Here is a 6,214-nt window from a genome sequence, read left to right as displayed (position 1 = left end):
CCCCTGCCCTCCCCCATCCCCAGCAACCTGACAGTTCCTCTCCCACCTGCATATTATTTATATAGACATGAATACTAAGTACAGATGAGCTCTCCATCTGGAACTGTTTATGTACCTGGCAGAAAAGGAATTAACCTTTATCAAGGAACCATTACTCGCTGAGCATTTTACATACATCATCTCCTCTTTAAGCCCCACAGAAACGCAAGGCAGTAAATTTCACTCCTCCTATTTTCCAGTTGAGAAAACTGAGGCTCAGAGGTGGGAAGTGTCCTTTCCATACAGCGTTTAAGTTGGAGTTGAAACTCCAAATTGTGTGATCCCAGAACCCAGTCTTGTTTTAGGCCCTCGTGGAAACATTACCTTAAGGTTACATCTGTGCCCAGGGCACCGTGTACCTGATAATACTTGCTTATTAGTAAATGAAATTGTGCTGCTTTGCAACCCCAGGGACCATTATGATGTACCCAAGACTGTCATATGGAGGCAGAAACCCCAGGAAGAGAGCCAGGGCCCCTGGCGGAATGACAGTTATCTGCTCCAGGTGAAGGAGGAGCTTCCCCCAGACAGAGCCACCCCGTATTGGGAAGAGACTGTCTTAGAGCAACTGAGCCCCTATCCCTGGGCTTATGCAAGGAGAGGCTGGATGAGGAAAAATCCACTCATTCATCTGGCAACTTTGGAGCAACTACTGTCCACCCAGCCCTAATGCAGCATGGGGGATGCAGTGGTGGATGCTGCTGGGGGGATGCCACCCCAGATCTGGAGAAATGTGACAGGGAGTAATAGTGGCCAGAAACACCAGAGGTTTTGAGAGGGGTGACCCAACCCTAAAATGACATTAGACAAATAATTACATTTTTACCTTTTTCGCTTCAAGACTGGCTGCTTCAGCTCAGCACCCATAGCATAGTGGTTACGGCGCCAGCCACATACACCGAGGGTGGCAGATTCAAACCCAGCCCAGGCCAACTAAACAACAATGACAACTGTAACAAAAAATAGCTGGGCATTGTGGCAGGTGCCTGTAGTCCCACCTACTTTGGAGGCTGAGGCAAGAGAATTACTTGAGCCCAAGAGTTTGAGGTTGGTGTGTGCTGTGACGTCATGGCACTCTACCAAGGGTGACATAGGGAGACTGTATCAAAAACAACAAAAAGACTGGCTGCTTCATGTTTCTATTGTTACGTAATGAACCATGTCAAGGTTTAATGGCCCAAAAGCATTCTGTGGGCTGAACTGGGCAGTTCTGCTGACCTTGTTAGGCTTGTGGTATGGCTGCACTTGCCTGGTGGGCCAGCTAAGGCTGGGCTCTGCTGGGACACAGGGCTGACTTCTGCACTGGCCTGGTATCATTTAGTGTGTGGCTTTGCAGCTGGGCTGGGACCTGAGAGGGTAAGAACAGAACCCTAAGGCCTGAGCTCTGGAACACAAGTGGTGAGGTCAGCTCAGATCAGGGGTTGGGACGTGACTGTCACCTTTAGATGCGATCTAAAGGGTTTGTGTGTCCTAGGATGGGAGGAATTGGTGCCACTAGAAACTGTCTCATTGGCCTTTCCAGAAAAGTTTCAGAACCAGTGACAGAGGACTGCGTGGTTTGTGGGCTGGACATCAGGAGACCTGACTTCTCTGTTTCCTGCCTATTTACCGAGTGATGTGTGACAAATTGCTCCCTTCTCTCAGCCTCAGTTTCTCTATGTGTACAATGGGGCACTAGGCATGGTGGGGGTGAAACTTGAACAATGTCCCCTCTCTCCTGTCAGGGGCAGAGACGGAATTGGGAGTCCAACTGTGGAAAGAACTGCCACCCAGGCACAAACACACCAGTGGTCCAATGCTTCCTCCTTTTCCTCTTCATTTAAAAAAATTTTTTAATTTTAATTTAATTTAATTTAATTTTTTGAGACAGTCTCACTTTGTCGCCCTCAGTAGAATTCCGTGGCATCACAGCTCACAGCAACCTCAAACTCTTGAGCTCAGCCTTGGAGTAGCTGGGACTACAGGTGCCTGCCACAACACCCAGCTATTTTTAGAGAGAGGGTCTCACTCCGGCTCAGGCTTGTCTCGAACGCATGACCTCAGGTGATCCATGCACCTTGGCCTCTAGGAGTGCTAGGATTAGCAGCCTGAGCAACAGCACATGCCTCCTTTTCTTCTTCAGGTGACAAGCTCTGCTCCCTGGCCATTCCCAGGATCCCCTCCCCATGGCAATAACAGCTGTAAATCAAAGGGGGGGGCATGTGATTCAAGCAAGGCCAATCAGCCACCTTCCCTAGGACTGGTACAGGGCCCCAAGGAGACAGAGATCTCATTTGACAGGAATTCTTAACTGAGCTATTGGTGGCCTCATCTATGGGAGGGGTGTGGTGGGGAATGAGCTCAACAAAAGCAGCAAGAAGTGAGTTTCTGACTGCACATTGTCCTGAGGGCCCAGGGCCCCAGTGCCAGCCCCAGGCCCTGATGAGTGCAGCTCTTGCTGAGGTCACCAGACACCCCAATTCCTCCTCAGCTGCATGAGCCAGTCATTTTCTCTGGTGTTTAAGCTGACCAGGGTTGGGTTTCTCTCCTGGAGCTGAGAGAGGCCTGAGAAACACATTGTCTCCTGAGCAGCCACCACCACAATTAAACAACCAAGAGTTGAAAGTGGCCTTTCAGAAGTGACACCCTCCATAGACATGACAGGTAGCATTTTGTTATGTGCACCCAGCAAAGAAACCTGACTGGACCCAGCCCCTCAGGCCTGCTTTGCTCCCTGAGCCCTGTAAAATAACAATACTTCCCCTGAGGTAACTGAAGAGGAGGAGAACATGCCTCCTCATGGGTGGTGAGCAAAGGCTCCTGGGCCACAGACCTGAATGTGCAGCCAGCCCACTCAATGACAGCTCCTGCCTAAGTCACCGACACCAGGGGCCCAGTGTGCTCATCTGCAGAGCAAGGCCCATCCCACTCACAGGCACAGCAGCCACTTGGCACACAGCAGGGGCTCACTCAACCAATATCATCTCTTTCCTATGAGGTTATCTCCCAATAGCCTTGAGAAGACTCAGTGGTTTTCCATTTTGCAGATGATGAAACCAAGGATCACAGAGGTAGAGTGGCTTCCCTGAGAGCCTAAGTGGAGGAGGTGAATGTGAGAGCCAGGCCCAGGTGCTCTGAGGACAGGTCTGCTATTTGGTCCCCACCCCTGCCCTCCCTGCAAGATCTGGCCTCCTAGGGCAGGAGACAGCTGGGCTGCACTGCTTTCCTGTGCCTTCTATGAAATCCTTTTTTAAAGGCACCTTTAGAAAACAACACCTTTGGTCTATGGGTCTGTGTGTCCACTTGGGACATGTAATGAGGCCTCTGCCCTGCCCCCTGCCTCCAGATTTATCCAGGGCCAAGATGAAGAGATCTCAAAAAGTAGTTTGGGGAAGGCAGCACCTGCCAGGTGGCCTGGGGTCTGGACAGTACCTGTGGGCTTCCTTTATTCACATTCGTGGCTCCTCTTATGGCAAAGGTAAGATGTCAGGGGGCCCAAGACCTGATCCAGAGCTGGAAAGCCCTTAGGGGATATGTAGTCCCCCCCCCTCACTTACAAAGGGAGGCCTGGGGCTGAGAAAGAGCAAGATACCCACCTGCTATCACACAGCAAACTAGTGATGGCACCTAGGATTGCAACCAATTCTCCAGGGCCCCCATCCAGGATCCCTGGAAATAGCCAAGTGACACCACCACCTCCACCAAGGTTTTAGCCCCAAGGGAAGGAAGATAGGTAGAAGGGTCAACAGAGGTCAGTGCGGAAAATGGAAGTGTGGCTGCCCTCACTCCTGTGTGCTTCCAGCCGATACCTACTTGGGCAGGCTGTGTGCTGGGGCGGGGGTGGGGGTTGGGAATGTGTGTGCCAGACAGGAAGCCCTCAGCACGACTGGTTGATCAGATAACCAGAATCACTGGGGTGATTGAGGAAAATGAAAATCATTCACATCCACAGCAGTCACAGCCAAGAGCCAGACTTCCCTGCCCCACTCAGAACCTGAAGAGGAGCCTGCAGCCCAGGTGGCCAGCACAGGCCTGACACACAGAGGTCCTTGACAAAGACTGGAGGGAGAAAGCCAGTTGGTTCTAAAGATGAAAACAAACAAACAAACAAACAAAAAAAAACAATCCACCTACCGCATTCCCTATTACACAAATGCGGAAACCAGGTGCAGCGAGGGCAGACACTTGCCCTGGGTTTCCCTTGACTTTCAATCCAAGCTCTTGGCACCACTTCCTTACAACCCTGCCTGCACTCCCACCCTGGGGCACTCTAATCCTCGCTGATGCCTGAGTCTTGACCCACAGGATAGAGCTGAGTGGCTGGCATAGGACAGGAGGGGGCAGGGCTGGACTTCAGGAGTCCTGGGCTCTCCTGGCTTTCCTTAACTCCTCATGAGACAATGGAAAGTCACTATCCTCCTCCTTCTGTTTATTAGGGGCCACCAGCTGTAGTGAACTCAGGCAAAGAGATCTGGGTTCAGATGAAATGGGGGTACTAATCCTGATCTTGAAGAACGTATAAGATTTCATGGGATTGTATTATTCTCATTTTATGGGTGAGAAAACTCTTAGGAATTTAGGCAACTTGCTCAAGATCACACAGTTAAAAATAAAATTGGGCACAATCTGTATTGGTACCCAAGTCTAAGTGACTTCAAATTGCTTTCCATTGCTACTCTAGCTGAGAGCCAGCAAGAGATTGGTGGCAGAAGGTTTATATGCAAATCTTTGGAGGCAAGTGGCTGAGCTTCGCAAATGAGCAAAGGCTCTGACTGTGGTGGCCAGAGTGCCTTATGGCAGGGACCTAATACTCTTGAGCCCCCGGACGGACGCCGTTGCCCCAGCCTCTTAGGTGGAACAGCCTTGCCCTCCCCTCTTCCTAAATTCCTTACCCAAAGCCCCACTGTCTTCCCACTGGTTTGACACTGGGATTGGCTCAGTACTCTGGGATAGGAGATAGGGGTGTCACAGTGTGTGTTTGAAAGGATATTGCTATGACTGTGTACAGGAAGGTATGTTTAATGATGCATGTTTGGGAGCTGTGTGTTCTCACTCTATGCATATGTGTTTGTGTAGGAACTGGTTGGGGGTAGTCTGTGTGTTCATTCTCATCTTAATGACATGTGTATAGCCATTTCACACCTATGTGCTACTGAGTATATGGGCAGATGATGTATCCAAGTATCCCCTGAATGTGTTTGCTACTCTTTGTGGGGTGATATCTCCTACCCCTGTGTGTCAGGGAGACTGGCTGTCTGCATGTGGGAGTACTTGTATAGCTAGGAAACTCCTTGGGCATTGTGGGCCCAGAGATTTGTGTTGTATGTGGAGGAACTTGCCCACAGATGTGGGGCAGCCTATGAGTGCCACTTCATTTGCAGCTGCAAAAAATGGGGAAAAGTGTATCAGGCCCAAGGCAAGCCCTTCTCCTCATTAAGTTTCAGTGTCCTTTTCTACTAATGTGGGATTGGGGCCCACAGAAGGAGAGGGGTAAACAAGATAATGAAACCATCATCAGTTCAAGTCACAGTGGTGATGGTGGTGGTGGGATCAGCCCAAGCAAGGGAGAAAGTGGTCCCAGAAGCACTGCCCCAGCCTGGGCTACACCACTCAGGAAGTGCCTCCCTAGTTCTCTCTAGCTTCTGAAACCCAGTCCTTCGCTGTCCCCAGCCCCGTGTCCAGAAGACTCCTCTACAGACACCAGGGGCTAGGATGCCCTCCTGGCTCAGCGCCTAAGGTTTACAGCGCACGTTGCAGGGTAGAGTCCTGGACCTCCTTTCTCCTCTGGGAGTCTAGGATCATTGACCCCCTTTCCAGTACTGAGACCAAAGGGCGGGAGAGATGGCTCCTAAGGACCAGCACTGTGACATGAAGGCAGGTCTCAGGACCTATAGTAACAAAGCTGTGAGACCAACACCTTGTCACGCCAGCCAAGGCTCCAGACAGACCATGTGGGACGTCCCGCTGGCGAGTTGAGGTTCCTTGCTCGGTTGCTTCGAGATTCGAGGTGGGCCTAACCCGGGCCCCACACGCCGCAGAGCCGCAGGAGGCACTCCGCAGGCACGCTTAGTAAACACCAGCTGTGGGGAGCACGTCCCCCCTTTGTAACTCAGCAGGGTGCGAAGTTCCCTGCAGTGGCGGACGCGGGCGCAGCAGGTCAGTGGCGTCCTCAGGGACCCCGACCCCGCCCCGCGTG

The sequence above is a fragment of the Nycticebus coucang genome, chromosome 14, assembly GCF_027406575.1.
Source record: "Nycticebus coucang isolate mNycCou1 chromosome 14, mNycCou1.pri, whole genome shotgun sequence".
NCBI classification, from domain to species: Eukaryota; Metazoa; Chordata; class Mammalia; order Primates; family Lorisidae; genus Nycticebus; species Nycticebus coucang.
Note: the sequence above shows the minus strand (reverse complement) of the source record.